General features: G+C 35.4%; 1 protein-coding gene across 9 annotated transcripts in view; it reads right to left on the reverse strand.

The window, feature by feature from the left end:
* Positions 1 to 19902, reverse strand: part of sei (seizure) — a 367275-nt gene extending 347373 nt beyond the window's left edge. For 8 of the 9 annotated variants that reach the window (XM_069842952.1, XM_069842945.1, XM_069842951.1 and 5 more), the window contains exon 1: positions 19851 to 19897. The gene's annotated coding sequence lies outside the window, so the exon portion shown is untranslated. Of the gene's footprint in view, positions 1 to 19850 lie in introns of all 9 variants that reach the window. The other variant, XM_069842943.1, reaches the window with a different exon arrangement.
* Positions 19903 to 21009: the final 1107 nt, after the last annotated feature.

Raw genomic sequence — 21009 nt, forward strand, 5'->3', positions numbered from 1 at the left:
TATTATAACTACATTTTTTTCTTCCTTATGACATGACAAATCATTAGTTAAAATAATGGAACTTATACTCCTTACATCCTGTAGAAAGAGCTTCTAAGAGTCAGTTACAGTATGGCTATAATGATTAATGTTAAACGAAGTTCAGAATCTAAGTTGAATCCTGTGTTGGAAAGGGATTATTTTCGGAGGTAGAAAATGGGGCACAGGGTTTATTTTGTTGAAGAATTATTACCACTGTTGGAAAATTTCATTTAGTGCGCAATTATAAAATATACACCTTTTTAAATATAGAATATAAGGATTCGCTCGTGATGCCCTTCTGAATGATCGTAATGACACATTTGAGTGATTATTCACTTTTTTTTTCACCATCGAAACAATTCTATTCCTTTAACCATCTTCACGTGTTACGGTACCGCTGAAAACAGGTTCATCATACATATATTTTTCAGTCACGCACAGTGAAGGAATCTGTTCATCACTGCGTCAGATCTACCGACGACCTTGATGTTAGACAAATATCACAATACAATTTCCTTAGCAACAGTTCATTGCTAGAAAGAATAGCACCAAATGTATAGACATAGCCAACTTCCCTAACGTTTTTCAATATGCTGATCTTGAGGTTATGAACGCATTTTCACTTCTGACACACAAGTATCAGTAATGCTACATATATACTGTAGATTAAAGAGGGGTAATTTGAATAATTTCTGAGATTTTAACATTTTTCTTGGAATATACCCACAATATTGCTAATATTAATATGAAGTGTTGTACTCGCATGTTCAAAGAAACAATAAAAATTGTATACAATGAAAATAACCGTAGGTAACTGAAGTCGCAATTGAGCTATCCCCTAAAGTTGTAGACGATTTAAAAAAGTGGGGCAATTTGGATATACTGTGTAGCAATAGGCCTATGTACAGGGACATCATTTTATTTTTACTTCAATTTTTATTGTACCTGAGTTTTCGAATGTCCTTCACTCCCGCCCCTCCTACTAATGAAGTTCAACCGTCCGCCACACAGATCCAAGACCGCATATACAGTCATAGTAGCCTTACGGTCATAGTAAACAGTACGTTCCATAAATATGTTCGCGATTTCCAGTGACGAAAGAGCTTTCAATATTGAATCATTTTCGCACAGGTACTGTCGTCCATTTGCTTACCTCGCATTCCGGTTTCTCCCACCTGCTTCTATTCGCCTCTCTGTAAAGGCTAGTGACTGGGCTGTCTTAGCTCTTTTCTGAGAACATTAATTTCTGTTAGGAATTGGACCTCTACGTAATATTATACCCATACAATTGTTTAAAATAACTTAAATAAAAGGGCCTCGTTAAGTAATTAACTGTCACGTGATTTCCTCTCTTCCTACGACCCTACGACATAACCATTTGGATGGACAGTAGATAGCATGTCTGAGTAATTTTATCTTTTCTGATCGGGCAGAAGCGAAGATTGAATTTACAATACTTAAGGCACTCTTTTATAGAGTAGGTACAGAATTATTTCAACATGAGTTACTGGTACGAAGTACGAACCTGATAATTGGAATTATGTACAATAGTCTATATAGTACGATAATATGCACATTAGAACTGAAGCCCGTATCGAAATGAATGGCCACCATTTTCAAAAATGTGTTTAAATATCCATATTATTATCATTTTTCCATTTAACCTCAGTCTCTATAGTTTACACTAATGTGCTGTAGACAGTGTAATATGCACTGCATAATGAATACGTTCACATGGACATCTCAGTTCGTGAGTAAAACAGTCATTGTTAATATTGTACTGTATTTTGATTAAACAAAAACCTAATGAAACTGATCAAACTCAAAGTGTGATATTTTCTAGTTTACGTAAATAGATGAACTACTTTTCTTCCCTCCTATACCTAGTAAAGTGATTTGTTTGTATATTACGCCAATATCATCGAACTCCAGTCGTGGAAGGGGTTAGCAAACTGTGTTTCCGGGTCGCAATCGTTGATCCGAAGGTATAGCCAGATTAATATTAAAAATGTTAGTAAAAATAAAATGATGTCCCTGTATAATACGAAATAAAATTAGAAAATGTTATTTTCAAAATCATTTTTACTTTAATACTGCATAATTACCTTCGAATAATAATCAATCAGGTCTAATCACACACAATAATAAACAGCAGACATAAATGAAAAAAATTATATCTTTTGTTAAATGTTGTGTTTTATTTAACGACGCTCGCAACTGCAGAGGTTATATCAGCGTCGCCGGATGTGCCGGAATTTTGTCCCGCAGGAGTTCTTTTACATGCCAGTAAATATACCGACATGAGCCTGCCGCATTTAAGCACACTTAAATGCCATCGACCTGGCCCGGGATAGAACCCGCAACCTTGGGCATAGAAAGCCAGCGCTATACCAACTCGCCAACCAGGTCGACTATATATTTTGTCACTGGACTGAAATCTTCTACACATGCCGCCAGCAAACGAACTATTTTCTTCCGTCTGCTCCAACAGAACACTCGTGGTAGCAAGTTTTGCAACTCTAACAACGAATGCAGTTCCTCTTTTTGGAAGAAAATTGGGTTATTTTACGACGCTGTATCAACATCTAGGTCATTTAGCGTGTGAATGATATGAAGGTGATAATGCCGGTGAAATGAGTCCGGGGTCCAGCACCGAAAGTTACCCAGCATTTGCTCGTATTGGGTTGAGGGAAAACCCCGGAAAAAACCTCAACCAGGTAACTTGCCCCGACCGGGATTGGAACCCGGGCCACCTGGTTTCGCGGCCAGACGCGCTGACCGTTACTCCACAGATGTGGACTTTTGGAAGAAAATTCAGAATAATATCTTCTGTTGCAGAATCCACATTTCCAGTAATTTTCATTCCTCTCATGCCCTCAATCTTCGTCACTGGATTCTTCCATTTGAAGTTTTCATATTCCTATCCTGTTGAGAGTGCTCAGTTCTGGATCGTCATTTGATTTTTGTCAAAGATCTTCTTTTTTTTTTCATTCTCTTGAAAAGAAATTATAAATTATTAATAGTGTTGTAAATATGTTGTGCAAATTGCCCCGTGAAAGACTATTCATATTTCCCCGCTCGTCGACAAAACAGAATTTGAAGGGTTCAAAAACGTAGTGGGCCAAGCGCCATTTACTAAAACCGTAGAAAACAAGGGTTAGAATTAAATTACCATAATTCAATGGAAACATACAGCAAGTAATACAGGGACATCATTTTATTTTTACTAACATTTTTTATATTAACTTGGCTATACAGCTTTAGAGAACCAGAAACACCGTTTGCTATCCCCTTCCACGACTTTAGTTCGATGATACTGGAGTAAAACAGAAACAAATCACTTTACTAGGTATAGGAGGGTAGAAAAGTAGTTCATCCATTTATGTAAACTAGGAAATATCGCAATTTTGAATTTGATAATTTTGATTAGGTTTTTGTTTATTCAAAATACAGTACAGTATTAACAATGAGTGTTTTTACTCACGAACTGAGCTATCCATTTGGACGTATTAATTATGTAGTGTATACTGTACTGTTACAGCACATTAGCGTACAATATAAAGAATGAAGTTAAATTGAAAAATAATCATAATATGGCTATTTAAACACATTTTTGAAAATGGTGGCGTTAATTTCGATACAGGCTTCAGTTCTTTTGTGCATATTATCGCACTATAGACTATTGCATCTAATTCCAATTGCCAGTTTCGTCCTTCATACTAGTAACTCATGTTGAAATAATTCTGTACCTACTCTATAAAAGAGTACCTTACGTACTGTAAATTCAATCTTCACTTCTGCCCTACACGCACAGATAAAATTACTCAGACATGCTATCTACTGTCCGTCCATGTGGTTATGCCGCAGGATCGTAGAAAGGGGGAAATCACGTGACAGTTAATTACTTAACGAGGCCCTTTTATTTAAGTTATTTTAAACAGTTGTATAATATTACGTAAACGTCCAATTCCTAACAGAAATTAATGTTTTCAGAAAAGAGCTAAGGCAGTCCAGCTCTTACAGAGGGGCGAGCAAAAGTAGGTGGGAGAAATCGGGATGCGACGTAGGCAAACGGACAGTACCTGTGCGAAAATATGATTCAATATTGAAAGCTCTTTCCTCACTGGAAAACGCGAACATATTTCTGGAACGTACTATACGCAGTAACTCAGTAGTGTTTACATGCGGCCTTGGTTCTGTATGGAGGACAGTTGGAACTTCATTAGTAGAAGGGGTGGGAGTGAAGTACATTCGAAAACTCAGGTGCAATAAAAATTGAAGTAAAAATAAAATGATGTCCCTGTATAAAATATACACATTAAAACTAAATGATATGTCAATCTTCATTAAACTATGGTATTCACTTAATTTTAACCCTTGCTTTCTCAGTTTTTAATAAATGGCGCTTGGCCCACTATGTTTCTGAACCCTTCATTTTATCATAGTACGAAGTTCATCAACTAGAATGCGTTACAACTTGGGCTACCAACTTCTAAGACATCCATAAAATGCTTACAGATTAAAACAAGTGTAGTACATATCACAGATTTTATAAAAGCTTAATTAAATGAAGTAAAGTACTCATATTATAATCCATGTTGAATCTTCCATACACTACTTTTAACACTTGAATATAAATAATTGATTAAATGGCGATCTTACTCGTGTTAATTATGTAAGTATGTGCGGCTTACAGCTGTTTCGGTGCTACTTGACACCATCCTCAGAGCCTTCTGTGTCTCGGCGTCATCTCAACTTCGCTGCCTGTTGTGTGGGTGCGTTCTTTAACACACAGATCAATTTCAGAACACACACACTATTTAACACAACTCTTCATCACACGAACGCACCCACACAACAGGCAGCGAAGTTGAGATGACGCCGAGACACAGAAGGCTCTGAGGATGGTATCAAGTAGCACCGAAACAGCTGTAAACCGCACATGCTTACATAATTAACACGAGTAAGATCGCCATTCAATCAATTATTCATATTATAAGCTGCCAATGGATAGGGATTTTGCTACACACCTTCCAACAGAAAAAACTCTATATATATATATATATATATACATATATATATATATATATACATATATATATATATATATATATATATATATAATTTGAACTGGTAATGGAAATTACAGGAAAACGGCTGAACGGATTTTAATGAGTGTCCCCTCATTTTCATGCCTGGCATCCAAAGTTTTTCGGAAAAGTAGTAGTTTTCAGTGAAATGTCAATTTTCCTACATAATTTTCCTATTTTCCAAAATCCATCTGTTGTCAGTTTTGAGAACGGCCGACTTGATTGAATTTCAGAACAAAACACACACTACAATAAACAATAGGCTATTACACGAAGGCCATGACCTGCAGGATTGCCGATATATTTAGAGCTCAATTCAATTTGTTATTAAAAACTGATTCTGCAGTGTATAATTTTCTGAGTACAACTGTGTATTGGATATTCAAATCTACGAAACTTGAGGTGGTTTGATGACATTATTACCATTAGAAATTAAATATTATTATAGTTAATATCATGATGCGCCTATTCTTCATTAATTGTACATAATATTGATGCTATATTGATGACATGAAAGTGAAACGTTTTGAGGTTATGTAAGTAAATGTAGAAAATATCTTAATTTAGATCTTCATTTCTATAATTTACTGAGTGACTGCTATATATAACTACAAAATTTCAGATAATAATACTGTTATTAAAAATCAAAAATATTTTTATACTTATTAACCCAGTGGGATTGGGTCTTTTTCATATACTTAATGGCGGTGTAGTGTAGATATTGATATGTGTCATTGTCTTCAGTATTGGCTCGAGAGAGCGCAAAAATTACAGTTCCTAATGGCGGTGTAGTGTAGATATAGATATGTGTCATTGTCTTCAGTATTGGCTCGAGGGAGCGCAAAAATTACAGTTCCTAAGGAAAGCTCAAAAGGTATTACTTACTGATAAAATAAGAGGCCTAGAAAATTTTGTAGTCTCCAGATCATTTCAGCAAGATCTCTTAGTAATATAAAATGATTTTACGCTCTACATTTCAAGTTCTACACGAAAATGCTATTGTTCGAAAGCTTAGCAAACATGACATTTTTTTAACTTTTGCCTACAATCCACAACGACCTGAAATAGCTATTGCTATCGTCCTGACATTGATACTTGCGTTTTCGCGCTGAAATTCAAAAACTGAAGTTGGATAGGTTCAAGAAAAAGTATTTGGCCTAAAAAATCCATTCAGAGGGAGTATGTTTCATTATTATGGAAGCAAATAACTATCAAAAAGACAAGTATTCTTCATTGAAAACAAATCTGAAAAATTTTTATTTGAACGTCCAACGAACTTAGTTTGCAGTAGTATTTGCTGCACAAGCCATTAGTAACTATAGATTTCCAGTTCACCTTGAAGGATGTTTTATAGAGAAATAGTTCACAAAGACCACATTCGTTTCACTATCTTTCACTTTTCAACATGGCGTAGCACGTTTTGTCCCAATGCTTCCAAAACCTTAGCATTATCCATATCTCCTCGTTATTCAAATTACCCCTCTTTACTCTATCAGTAATTTATTGTAAAAATATCTAGTGAATATAGTCGAGTTCATGTTAAAGTCCGAGTTTTTGCGTCCTCGAATGATGAAATTTCTTTGTCTCTAGTCTATTTCTTCTACGACTAAATATCACATCGAGACTAGTGAAAAGTTTCATACATTTACTGGGAGGAAAAGATCAACTAAAGAATGAGACATGCCAGATTTAACTAACACAATCACACAGATTCTCATCTAGCGTTACATCAGCTACCTATCTATTGATTATATCTTTACAGATTCTCAAGCTACCAACAAAACTAAATCTAACCAGCTACTTGTCGGATGAATATATTACAGTCTACGTTTCAACGCAAGTTTATTTCGATAGAGTCGATAGGTTCCAGACTACAACAACCCTACGTAACAATCTACTCTAAGGTCACACCTTTGGCATTGCTATTTATACTGACTGTATAAATAATGGCGGAAAATTAGCAGTATTACTGGATTCGGGATGTGTCTTGCAAGTCTGGTAAGACCATGTCAGGTTTTTCATAACATACGTACGATTATAGTCGTACGTTTACGACTATTTTCTAAACTTGTATGAAGTGTTCGTACGACTATTTTCATATTTATTTAAATATTTAAAAAAAGGACTATGGCTAAAGCCACTTCATAAATTTACGCTTTTACAGACATACGGTACGGCAAACTTTACTAATTTCGTGACATTACTAATTTCGTGATACATTTTTTTTTTAATTTACCACGAAATTATACCAGCGAGAAATGTGACCTTGACGGTATAGTATAAATGACTAGGGACCGGATTTTTATGTAATTACATATTATATTCCTTTCAACCTTACCGTATATAAATAACAAATCTTTGCGAATCTACCATTACTATATTAAAATTTGATACAACATATTTTTACATATTTACCCCACATTACATATTATGGCTTGGTATTACATAAATCTACATATTTAGGGGTTTTATTCATTTTTACTTCTCTGAAAGAAAAAAAAACTTCTGATGGGGAAGTTTACAATTTGAAATACACAGATTCAAAAAGCCTTTTTACCTACCCAAGAAAGAATATATTTCGGGACGAAACTTCACGTCCTTAGTTCCAGGAAGTAATAGAGGCACTCACCCCATACCGCCCACTGTAAATATGAGTGAACAAAAGGCAACCTTTCTCATACAACTATCTTGTATTGTAAAAATCACTCAGAAAGTAGATTTGCCTTCATGCGGTTGATGGAACGAGGACGACATGATTTGTCTCGAACTACTGTACAATTGTTATGCACACGTCTTAACAAGCCGTTCCCATGCAATTTGTAACCTTACCCTCCCTCTTCCTAATCCTCCCTGGGAAAACCCGTGTCAAGCCTGACATGAGACTTTCAGTTATTGCTTAACCTCTTTATTCTCAATTTAGTATACCTATAAGGAAATGGGATTTTCCGAGCAATTAGAAAGTATGGTTCTCGGCTGGAATAATCCTACCCTTCTGAATGAGACAGGAATGTCACTTTTCAAACAACAGTTGATAAATGCCTATAGTTTGAGGTTTTATTAGTACTTGTTTCTTACAGGGAGCAGCTAAAATGCATATGTCCCACATCTCCTCTTATTTTCTCCTAATCCAGTAAAGCGAAACAGTGCTTGCAGTTCTGTTATGCCATTCATTTCACTCAGTTCTTTAGTTTTAGTACTTACAGTACCTATAAAGTGCAAGTGAGTTTATCTACTGTTTTTAACTAACTAAAATGGCCTCTTTATATTCAACCCTAACGACAAAAATAAAATCATGGATTGTAATGGACGAAGCTTTCCCTACAGGTGGAAAAATAGTAATGTGTTAAGTGTCCGATAAGAAAGTCGGGTGCTCTATGAAATCACAACTGGAGAGTCTTACCTATCCTATATCTGCCAGATATTGATATTAAATATTTTCATGATTTAACATATTTTGGTACACATTCACCTTATTTTTCTTACATAAATATGTACATATTTCACACCTTGATATTACATAAAAATCCGGTCCCTATAAATTACAGAAGATGTACTCTAACATAGATTTCATTCGTGCGTTCTTGCAGTGTCCCGAGCGGATTTTTTTTATTTTAAAAAGGAAGAGATTGCGGCTACTTCCTTTATTGTATGACTATCCGTCAGAGGTTCGTATAACGTTTCAGCTTACGAGGTATATAAACAATATCGGTAAGTACGAGAAAAGAGTACGAATGCACAAAAATTAAATTAAATGTAATTATTAGTATTCGTATGGAACATAATATACGAAATTATGTAATACATTAATTTTTAAAACATACAAATGTTACATATGATTAGAAACTGAAAAAGAAGAACACATGGTAATTTGAACATCAATAGAAATTTTAAGTTAGACATATTACTGTTTGCAGATGATGTAATATTATTAAGCAGATTCTGAAGATGGCCTCCAACGTTCTGTTTTCCAATTACAACTCATTTCTGAAGAATACGGGATGGAAACTTCAATTAATAAAACTAAAGTACTGGGATTCATCAGGAAAACAATCTCCGCAGCAAAATTTGCCTTTATAATAAACCTGTAGAACAGGTCTCATGTTTTAAATATTTGGGTTATCATTTGAGCTATGAACAAGAGAAAGATATTTCTACAAAACTGATTTACTTTAACTATGCAAGGAATACCACCAAACATTCGCTTGTCCAAAAACATACTAGAATTAAAGTCTATAAATCACTGGCGAGACCTGTTCTCATGTATGGAAGTGAAGCTTGGACCATACGTAAATGTGATGAACACCGAATCACTGCCAATGAAATGAAGTTTTTAAGAAGAAATGCTGGCTATACTAGATTAGACAGAAGAAAAATTTGGACATTTTGAAAGAATTCAATACTGATCCAATTTTAGAGAAAATTCAAAATTATAGACAGAAATGGAAATATCATATACTCAGGATGCCTAGAACAAGGATATCACGCCAAGCACCAAATTACCGCCCTTTAGGAACAAGATCTTTGGGCCGTCCGCTGAAATGATGGAGCGAGATCGTAACAGGCCACCAGGCTTAATATGAGAAGAAGAAGAAGAAGAAGAAGAAAAGAAGAAGAAAAATGTTACTGGCAATGTGAAATATCACTGTATGTCAATAAAGTTCAACAAATATAAAAATAAATTACAATACGCCTTCCAAATACTTTCCCGAGAAATAACTAATCAAATTCTAGAGGTATTTTCTTATCGCAGAAGGGAGGAAAAAGTAACATACGTATGGGTAAACTGTTTCTTTTCATGTGTGTATGTGTGCGTGCGTGTCTGTGTATGCTAAAATGTCAAACCTTTCACATGAATATTAACGGCAACATATTCTGTGCGCAAAGAACTTTGAATAAACATAGATTTTACTTCGTTCACATGAAAAGATATTTGTTTACAAATCTTTCAACTCTGTGCACAATACGGAAGTTACAGACCTCCAGCTCTGCCGCATCAGTTCTCGAACCTCACGCTTTGTAGGATTTCTAGCAATTACGTTAATAGACGGATTTTTAAGCAGTTGCACAGATCTAATTATGTAAATAACATTTATGCTCGACCATGCCGAAATGTAGTAATTATACACCTGGTAACAGACCTTTAATGGAACTCATTAAAGTACACCTACTCATTAAAGGTCAGGTGTTTCAGCCAATGACGACTCAGGTTACAACTGTTCAGCCAATGACAGGTCAGCTTTCTACCGTTATAAAACCGCAAGTATCGATTATTCTCGGATATGCAATCGAAAGAGAATTAGCGAAAAGTCACGGAGGCTGGAAATCCAATACTGTCGCAGAAGGTTATGTTCTGTTACTATAATAATTAGCGTTAATTGTAAATAATATTCAAATAAATTCAATTTGTCATCTCGTTTTTCAATGTCAAATTCAATAATCAAAGTTATAAAATTATAATATTATCAAGTTTAACGGGACTTACGCAAGGTCAATGACATTATTATTCCTCGGAAAAAATCAATACTTTCACGTCTGCGCACATCTCACAATTCACGACCTAGAACAAGGTCACTTCCTATCTTGTCAGTTACAAATGAAATGTATACATCTGAATACCGGTAATTTCAAGTTAGAAATATGGTCGAGCATAAAAAGTCGTATGAAACTCGCCTATAATGGTAATTAAGAAGCTCGTATGAAAATTATGAAACTCGCTTGCGCTCGTTTCATAAATATCCATACTCGATTCTTAATTACTATCATTAAAGGCTCGTTGCATAATGTACTATTACCGAAAAAAAATTGATCAATTTCTGTTGATTATGCAACGATTTATGAAAAATGCATGAGAATATGGGGAAATTGAAGCAGTGTTATTTCAATATTCGTTGCCGGCTACAACGCAGCAGCTGAGAAATGAAAACGTTATTAAGCGCTGAATATAGAAGAGCATCATGACGTCAACGGAAGGATTAATACAGTTCGATTATACTGTATAATACAGGGTGTTTTTAATTTAGACCGACAAAATTTGGGATCGGATAGATATAATATTTTTCAAACAGTTTTTGTTAAGGAAACCAATGTTACAGGCACAAATTATTTACCCAAACAAACAGAAAAACACAAAAAAACAAAGCGAATGTCTAGGTAAAACACTCTCTTCAGTGTTAAATTAGAAGCATGGATCCACTGCTTTACTGTCTCAACACTACAAATGCTGAAACACACGTCATTGACTTCCAGACAAGAATTGCATCGACGTGCCATATTTTGCCGTACCCTTTCAAAGACGCCAGGCATTTCCCTTATTTCAGCTGCTGCCCAGATAGTACGTGTTGCACGAGATCTTCTTCAGAGTCAACAGGGGTTTCATAAACCACGAGTAGTAAACAAATTGGATTAATGCATGATATGTAGCTCAGGGAGTAAACAAACGCGGTCGAAGAATTATACTGAATCGACGGAGTAAACAAACTGGATGGTAGCATTAAACCCCTCTTGCACTGAAACGAATAGTCAGAGCCTATGGGTTTCTTAAAGGAAAATGATTGAAAGGTTACCTATCCGATCATTTTAAGAAATGGTCAGACATCAGTATTTCTTTCTAACACCAAATTAAAAAATATTTATTAAGGAATGTAATTGAAAGAGAATAATATTTTAAACATGAGTTTCAGCAATAAAATAAAAGAGAGAGAACATGAAAAAGTTAACAAGTTTATGAGCAGGGAAAGGGATTTGGAGTATTATAACGAATGGTGAAACGTAGTATAGATATTCGTAGCTCAGTGACTGTCAAGCGAGCTGCGTCACGGCGCATGGAAGAGTACAGTCCACTTCATACAAACTTACACGCAACGTCTGTAAATATATTTGAGAATAAACAAATGGAATAGTTTAATGACATATAGTGACCTAAATACATAATCTGCATTTCTTTTTGAACTACATGTGCTTTTCTTCGCAAAGCACAAGACACCAATAAACAACATTACAAATATACATAATTAAATATGAACCTCTGCATCTTCGCGTGTCAGTGGACATACTGATGTTGTTAGACAGTTGTCTTCTGAATGGAACTCGCCTCTGAATATGTAGATCCAAACGAAATGGCATTTTCAATTAATGCTATGCCTTGTTATAATAAATTGTAAATATTATTTTCAAATTTTCAAAATACAACTTTGCTCTGTTGCAAGGAAGGAAATTTTGTAACATGGAAAAACTCCGCTCTCCATCTGCAGAGATAATTAGAGAGTACTTGAAACAAGTTACGTCAATTAAATTCACATGTTGAATGACGTCATTGGGAAACGTCTTTGTTAGTACCTCTGAAATCCGACTAAGAATATCGTATCCATCATTTTTAAACAAAACTTTGTTCATTTTTTCACCAACACGTTTTCCTATTTCACCTTCTACTGCACTCAGTTTATTTACAATAGTCCTCATAATATTTATTTGCTCAACTAGTTCTACTCATGACTTTCCTAATTGAATAATGGCATCCGGTAAATATCCAAAATTTGACTTCATATCCGTGACTTCTTTCTCGATTGTTTCATCATTTAGCAGTTCCTGGCGTATTTGAATCGCAGCCGCGTCATCGAGATCGAAAGACTGGACCACTTTCTTCACAGATTGGAGGTGACGTGCGTAATAATTGCAAGCTTCTAACCATGACCCCCATCTCGTAGGAACTGGACATGGGGGAAGCGACAATTTAGGGAATTGTTTTCTGAATTTTGATACTTGATCTGGAGGTTTTACAAATATAGTCTTTCAATACTGTATTGTTAGTTGGTTTCACTTTCGGCATTGTACCTGCACTTCACTACTCTGAACTGCAAACCTGCACGTTGAAGTTCTTATGCGACAACTGTCCCGTTCACCTGTTGTTGACGTGCAGAGAGCTGCGAGTATGTCATGGAGGGGAGGACTTGGTATAAAGGATTGTAAACAAATGACTGTGTAGATGCCAATACTAGCTTTTACTACTCCAAATTCCGTTCCCTATTTATGAGTTATGACGGAAACGCTTCAACATTGCACAGTAAACTGCCATCATTTTGATTTTTGAAAAAAAATATATATATATAAATAATTTTGTGCGAGATCGTGCGTATTTGCTTGTTTTCCGCACAGAACCAATACGCGGTAAGTGTGAAATACCACATTCAGTATTCCCAACGTAACACACATAACAATTTCCCTCTTCTTACCGCTTAAGCGCGACATTCATTTTACTGCTTTAGGCTTTTAACATATTATTTTTAGAGACGTTTAACATTGTAATAATTATAAATTGCAAACTTACCACTGCAATTTCACCTAAATTGCAATGTTAATGATTGTTTTTAAATATTTGCAAAAATTAAGTAAAGTCTACTACTCCACGAAACTTACTGCATTCCTGATACAAGTAACATTAAGGAAGCCCTGAAAAAATCAACAATATTCCAGATGCCGATGTTATTACTGCAATATGTTATATAAATAATATTGTTAAAATATTAAAATGAAAAATAAACCATTACATAACCTTACCGTTTGTTTTAAGTTCGCTAAAAAAAAAGACAGACGTATATCACGGCCTGCTGGAGTATAGTAAACACAGAAAATATTTTATAGCAACAATGTTGAAGAAAGATATTTTGGTGTTCCGAAGTTGCCGTCATTAAACAGAAACCAAAATGGAGATTTTATTGCAACTAATTAGAAATTCGTCTTTCAGGTATGTAATAAACGATCTTCGCACAAAATAATGTACGATACACGAGCGGTATGTTTGTTTTCATGTTCTCGGAAATTAAAAAACCTCAACTACGTTTCGCTTTTTCAATCTTTTCCTCGACCATGAAAACGTCAACATACCGCTCTTGTAACGTATATTACTATTTTTAAATCTTAAAAATATTTTTTTCATATAGCAGAAGGACAGTGTTTTACACATACTAATTTTTATTATTGTACGATATACAGTAATGGAGGAAAACATTTTTTAATATTACCAAAACTTTTAATGCTCTAAGTTGTACTTAACCCTTAAGCTGCATGGAGGCCATAATCATGTTTCGAACTTTAATTACGATATGAATCTACTGTATGTTTCTTTGTCATTGAGTATTGTCTGAGACTCAAACACGGGAGTCAAACTTTACTTGCGTAGTGCGGAAGATTAAAAACCTAACAGCTCATAGAAGGCAAACTGTTATAAGAAGAAAAAGGTTAAGAGAAATGAAAGAATCAGATAAGTTAACAGGAGTTTATACGGATCTCTGGATTCGTGTTCAGGTCCACAACATTGACATATAGCAGCTCGTAGATAAAATGTCAGATGGAATTAGAAACAATTGACGGCAGAGAATTCCCATCTTAGGAACACAAATATCAGGGGTCAGGCAAGTTGTAAGATATTTCACGATAATGAAAGTTATGTTAGATTTCAAATATATGATCTAGAGTCAGAAGGATAATCTTGCACTTAAAGGTTCTAGTGGGAATTACGGAATATTCAGAACGTCAATGTACACTTGCATTGTCAGCTTATACAGGGACATCATTTCATTTTTACTTGCATTTTTATTGTACCTGCATTTCTGAATGTACTTCACTCTCACCCCTTCACTAATGTCCTTGCTCCCGTCAGACACACAAACTTACGGCCGCTGTTGCATTCGAAGTCTTCAAGCAGTGAAGTAAACACTGCAGTGTATAGTGTGTTTCAGAAATATGGTTGCGTTTTCTATAGAAGAAAGAACCTATATTAATAATATCGTACTAAAAATTATATTCAAGAAACGATAAATTCAATTTCAGAGAATATGCTTCAAAATGTTTTTAATAATATGCGTACTGAATTGAAGCCTGCACTGTAATGAACTGCAACCATTTTCAGCAACTTGTTTAAAAATTCAGATTAGCTTTTTTTGAATTGAGGTGGCTAGAAGCAAAGGAATGCTAGTGACATTTGTAATAACATGAGTTAAGTGCATCCAGTGTAAGCAAAAGTATCTAAAATTTTAGTAGCAAAGGGATATTTTAATCGCATCACACATTAAAATTTAAATAAAAAATTTCACCGATTTTACGAAAGCTTAAATATTTAAACCCCATTTTCTCAAAAGTAACTTAAGTGCACTTACAGCCCTTTACTTATGACCTCCTCAATTTAAATGCACTCTCTATATTGTATGATAACATCAATAATTAAAATGCTAAATAAAGTAGACATTACATAACGAACATAGCCGCCTGAAAAGTTGAGTTTTTGAAAAAAAATGTTACTACTCTACTGTATTTTGATAAATTCCGGAAAAGTGATGATCAAACTGAAAATCGTAATATCGTATTTCCCTACAACATAAATGGATACACTACTTTTCTCTCCTCCTATACCTAGTAAAATGATTTGTTTACATATTGCACTAGTAACACCAAACTCCTGTAATGGAAGGGGGAAACAGTGTTTCCGAGTATAGCAGGTTAATGTTAAAAATGTTGGTAAAAATAAGGTGATGTCCCTGTATAATACATATTTTAATATTCATATGATTTTACGATAAGTTACTGTTTATGCCTGAAGACCTGAGAATGATAAGTGGATAAACACCAAGACAGCAGTTTTGATATAATCGAGAAAAACTATTTTCATCATTTTTTAAACATTCAATAAATGTTTTAATGTGTCTCAGTGAAACGTACAACAGAGTTCGTATAGGTCAGTTTCTGTCTATGCTTTTCCAATTCACTGTGGGCTAAAGCAAGGAGATGCACTATCACCACTACTTTTTAACTTTGCTCTAGAGTATGCCATTAGGAAAGTCCAGGATAACAGAGAGGGTTTGGAATTGAACAGGTTACATCAGCTGCTTGTCTATGCGGATGACGTGAATATGTTAGGAGAAAATACACAAACGATTAGGGAAAACACGGGAATTTTACTGGAAGCAAGTAAAGAGAAGGTTTGGAAGTAAATCCCGAATAGACAAAGTATATGATTATGTCTCGTGACGAGAATATTGTACGAAATGGAAATATAAAAATTGGAAATTTATGCTTTGAAGAGGTGGAAAAATGCAAAAACTTGGGAGCAATAGTAACAAATATATATGACACTCGGGAGGAAATTAAACGCAGAATAAATATGGGATATGCCTGTTATTATTCGGTTGAGAAGCTTTTATCATCCAGTCTGCTGTCAAAAAATCTGAAAGTTAGAATTTATAAAACAGTTATATTACCGGTTGTTCTTTATGGTTGTGAAACTTGGATTCTCACTTTGAGAGAGGAACATGGGTTAAGGGTGTTTGAGAATAAGGTTCTTAGAAAAAATAAGGGGCTAAGAGGGATGAAGTTACAGGAGAATGGAGAAAGTTACACAACACAGAACTGCACGCATTGTATTCTTCACCTGACATAATTAGGAACATTAAATCCAGACGTTTGAGAGGGGCAGGGCATGTAGCACGTATGGGCGAATCCAGAAATGCATATAGAGTGTTAGTTGGGAGGCCGGAGGGAAAAAGACCTTTGGGGAGGCCGAGACGTAGATGGGAAGATAATATTAAAATGGATTTGAGGGAGGTGGGATATGATGATAGAGAATGGTTAATGTTGCTCAGGATAGGGACCGATGGCGGGCTTATGTGAGGGCGGCAATGAACCTCCGGGTTCCTTAAAAGCTAGTAAGTAAGTAAGTAGTCTACACCAGATGCTTGTGTTGAGAGTCCGCCACTTGGAGTGCTCTACAGTCCTCGATTGGTATTACATGTTATGTATTGCGGGTTGCGTCCAGTCATGTCATCATGAGTACAAATTTGCCAGCGATTGCCTTAGGGGGTAGTCAGTCACGCAAACATTACAGGCGCGTCCTCGCCAAGGTTATACACATAAGTCTGCAGCTAACACGTGCATACATTCTGTAAAATGTTTTCATTTGAAGAATGTGGTTTTTAGTGGAATATATGTTTCGAGAAGGTGACAAATACACTAATAATTTATCTCATCGGGATACAGTGCGGGATATGGTAAATAAATTTCGGCAAAAAGGCTCCGTGCAAGCTGCTCCACGGTGTGGGAGATCCACAGTTTTAACAGAAGAACAGTTAGATATTTCTGAAAACCCCTAACAAACCGGTTAGAATATGGCAGAGCAAACTGACATATTATTCCAGTGCGCGTAAAGCAGTCATGGCTAAAATGTAATCGTGCGCCGAGCCACTGTGTAACCTACAAAGCGCATAGCACCTATGGAGGGAGGCGGACACCCGAAGGGGAAGTGAAGCAACTGTCTGACTTATTAACGGATTTCATTTTCCTTACGTCAAGCACTTAAATATAATTTTATACAGTACAAGGCTACAAACTAATGTTTAGTACGTGTAACGAAGAAAGAAATTAATAAGAAAACATAGGACACATTATCACAACCTAAAATTAACTGTCTTCAGAATGTCTCTGCGACAGAGTTTCAAAATCAGGAATTATGTCACTTACTGCCAGTCGTAGTTGATCACGAAGGTATTTGTCTGTCAGTCGTCATCTAAATTTGGTTTTTACAATTTTCATTGTTGAAAATAATTGTTCACAAACTACGTTGTAGCGAACACGCCTTCAACAGAGCAAGCGAAAGAACGTAGCTTCTGATACTTAATTTTTGGCAAAGCTTTGAAAAGTTCAACATTTTTCAAGTCCTTACATCTAGCTTTCATTTAACATCACGTTGTATAACTATGAGTTTAAATTGAAGATCTAATCGCATTATTCGTACATTTGCTGAAAAAGGATCGACGTACAGAGATAATAATAATAATAATAATAATAATAATAATAATAATAATAATAATAACAATAATAATACTTAATCTTTTAATGTTTCATCAGTAACATGTAGTATAATGCCGTTTTATGTTATACAACCGTTTTCTCGTAATAGTTGTGAACAAATCATACATTTAATATTCTCATCAAATTGGCAGCAAAAAAAAAATGCGTCCTCCCATCCTACTTGAAACTTTCGTTTTTGTAGAGGTACATGGTTTCGAGAGAGACAATGGACGATACGCCACTTGCAGGTCAGAGACAATACAAATGGAACGGAGTTTGACTCCAGCGAGTGAGAGGGTGGGGGTTGGGGAAGGTAGGAAGTAAGAGAAATGCACACCTATCATTGCGAGCCACAATGTGCTCGTGAGTCACATTTTCGCCACGGCTGACGTAGAGCATTAAGTATTGTGAATAAATTTGAATGGGGAACAAAAAAAAAGTTTCCTTCCCAGGCAGGATTCGAACCACGAAAGTCTATCGTGCTCTGGAGTGAACAAGGCTCTGAAATCAGCTACAAGTCGGTCCGGTTTTTTTTCCCCCCCACTACATTGCTGTATGTTTCATTCACGTACTGAATGCAGGCAGCGGCGGTATCATGTCGCTCTACAAACTCTGTCTCTACAAGCAGTAAGAGGTGGTTTGGTAAAGAATGAGAAGGAGAAATTTTCTGTTGTTCTGTCGGACAAAATGTAATATGTTTACTTTGCTCAACGGTTCAATTAGGAGTATATCGAAACATTAATTGCCACGCTGAATAATGTACTATTATTATTATTATTATTATTATTATTATTATTACTGATCACTAAGTATGTGTTTCTATAATTCTTCTGTACGTGCAAGAATATTTATATTTTTAGATCTTCTCCCTAGAAGGATAAAAGTATTAGGTTTTAGCTCAATTCTAATCTTCTTAATCTCTAGATGAGTGGAACTATTTATTAGTTATTCATCTAATAATAATAGTGTAGAAAAATTGATTCAATATTATGTGCCAACAACATTTAAACGCTAGGAATTGACATGTCTTAAATCATAGCCAGGAAGAGAAAGATCAGATAAATAAATGTAAGGGAGTCAGCTACTTAATGAGGTTTGAAATATCTCATACTCTAAAGACTTTTAATAAAACAGAATTTCTCAAAAGAGTAATGATTAAAATAGCTTAAATAACTTGTCCTTAAGAAGTTTTTAATTTTGAAAAAGTGCGAATTTCTCGACGAAGTATCGAGAGAAGAATTTAGAAAATTCCTGATTATATTCAAGAGGAACGTTAAAAAAAGAAGCAAGAAAAAGCATGGCTCTTGATGACAGCAGTGACATTACTGATACAGCAAAGCTTGAGATTTTTATCCGCGGGATTGATCAAAATGTTAGTACAGCAACCACCACCTTCGTCTCCTTACTTCATAGGCAGTTTGTTGCATGTAATCACCATGATGATGATGATGATGATGATGATGATGTAAATTATAAACAAACGACAGAATGGTGACAGAGAAAGTAAAAGTGCCTAAGGCAAATCTGTGCAAAAATAGTCTCTATCTGCAGTTTGCATTAATGAGTTTTACACCCGGGTCTCCAACGTGGAAAGTCAACCCGTTTGACTAATAGCGTATCCTCGAGGTACTAAAATAACAGAGATCAAGGTCTATTTTGTCGTATACGTAACAGAAACATAAGATAGATGCAGCACGTTGAACATCGGGGTTGCAACACTATTGTTACGTTCTATTGCAGCCACAGAACGTGGGTTCTTGGGAAGCCACAAACGGAGCTTTCCCCTTTAAAAGATCTCTTACGTTACGAGCCACAGGATGAGTACCCCAGTCTACGTAAAGCGCTCTACCGTCCACACTGACTACAATGCCAAGGTGTGAGTAACAAAGCTACAAGTCGAATTACCTGCACAGCACATCACACGCCACACTGCTACACACCACATCCCAACCCCGCTTACACTGAAACTACCCTCAAGAGCGGCGGCTGCCCCTATATCGGTTCCGCGCGGCGTCTGCGCACACTGCTTGTGGTAATCCGGCTCAGTCAATGCAAGGTTCCACGTTCGAGACCAGACATGTGTTACAGGAAAAATTGTGTACAAGCATTATACAGAAATAATTTTGTATACCTGTAACTAATGATTGAAATTATTGGTTAATCTTTTAGTAGGGGAGACTGTTGTACCTTTAGCATAGTATACCTTTGAACATTTTTTGCTTTTTTATTTTTTGCTACTACCTAGAGGACTCAAGCTGAAGTAGATTGTAGAGAAAGCCGCTAAGTAGCTCTGGTCGTAGTTTTGGTTTGATTTATTGCAAAGTGTGAGTTCTGTGGACGAAAGAATCTTTTTTAGTACCGAAAGTAAGTATTTCGTTTATTGGTATATGTTATCTAACATAAAACCAGATTGTATTTGTTATCATCCATTAAGTACAGGGACATCACTTTATTTTTACCAACATTTTTAACATTAACCTGGCTATACTCGGAAACACTGTTGCCCCCTTCCATTACAGGAGTTTGATGTTACTAGTGCAATATGTAAACAAATCATTTTACTAGGTATAGGAGGAGAGAAAAGTAGTGTATCCATTTATGTTGTAGGGAAATACGATATTACGATTTTCAGTTTGATCATCACTTTTACGGAATTTATCAAAATACAGTAGAGTAGTAACATTTTTTTTTCAAAAACTCAATTTTTCTGGCGGCTATGTTCGTTATGTAATGTCTACTTTATTTAGCATAATTAATTATTGATGTTAGCATACAATATAGAGAGTGCATTTAAATTGAGGAGGTCTTAAGTAAAGTGCTGTAAGTGCACTTAAGTTACTTTTGAGAAAATGGGGTTTAAATATTTAAGCTTTCGTAAAATCGGTGAAATTATTTATTTAAATTTTAATGTGTAATGCGATTAAAGTATCCCTTTGCCACTAAAATTTTAGATACTTTAGCTTACACTGGATGCACTTAACTCATGTTATTACAAATGTCACTAGCATTCCTTTGCTTCTAGCCACCTCAATTCAAAACAAAAGCTAATCTGAATTTTTAAACA

The sequence above is a fragment of the Periplaneta americana genome, chromosome 13 (genome assembly GCF_040183065.1).
Source record: "Periplaneta americana isolate PAMFEO1 chromosome 13, P.americana_PAMFEO1_priV1, whole genome shotgun sequence".
NCBI lineage: Eukaryota > Metazoa > Arthropoda > Insecta > Blattodea > Blattidae > Periplaneta > Periplaneta americana.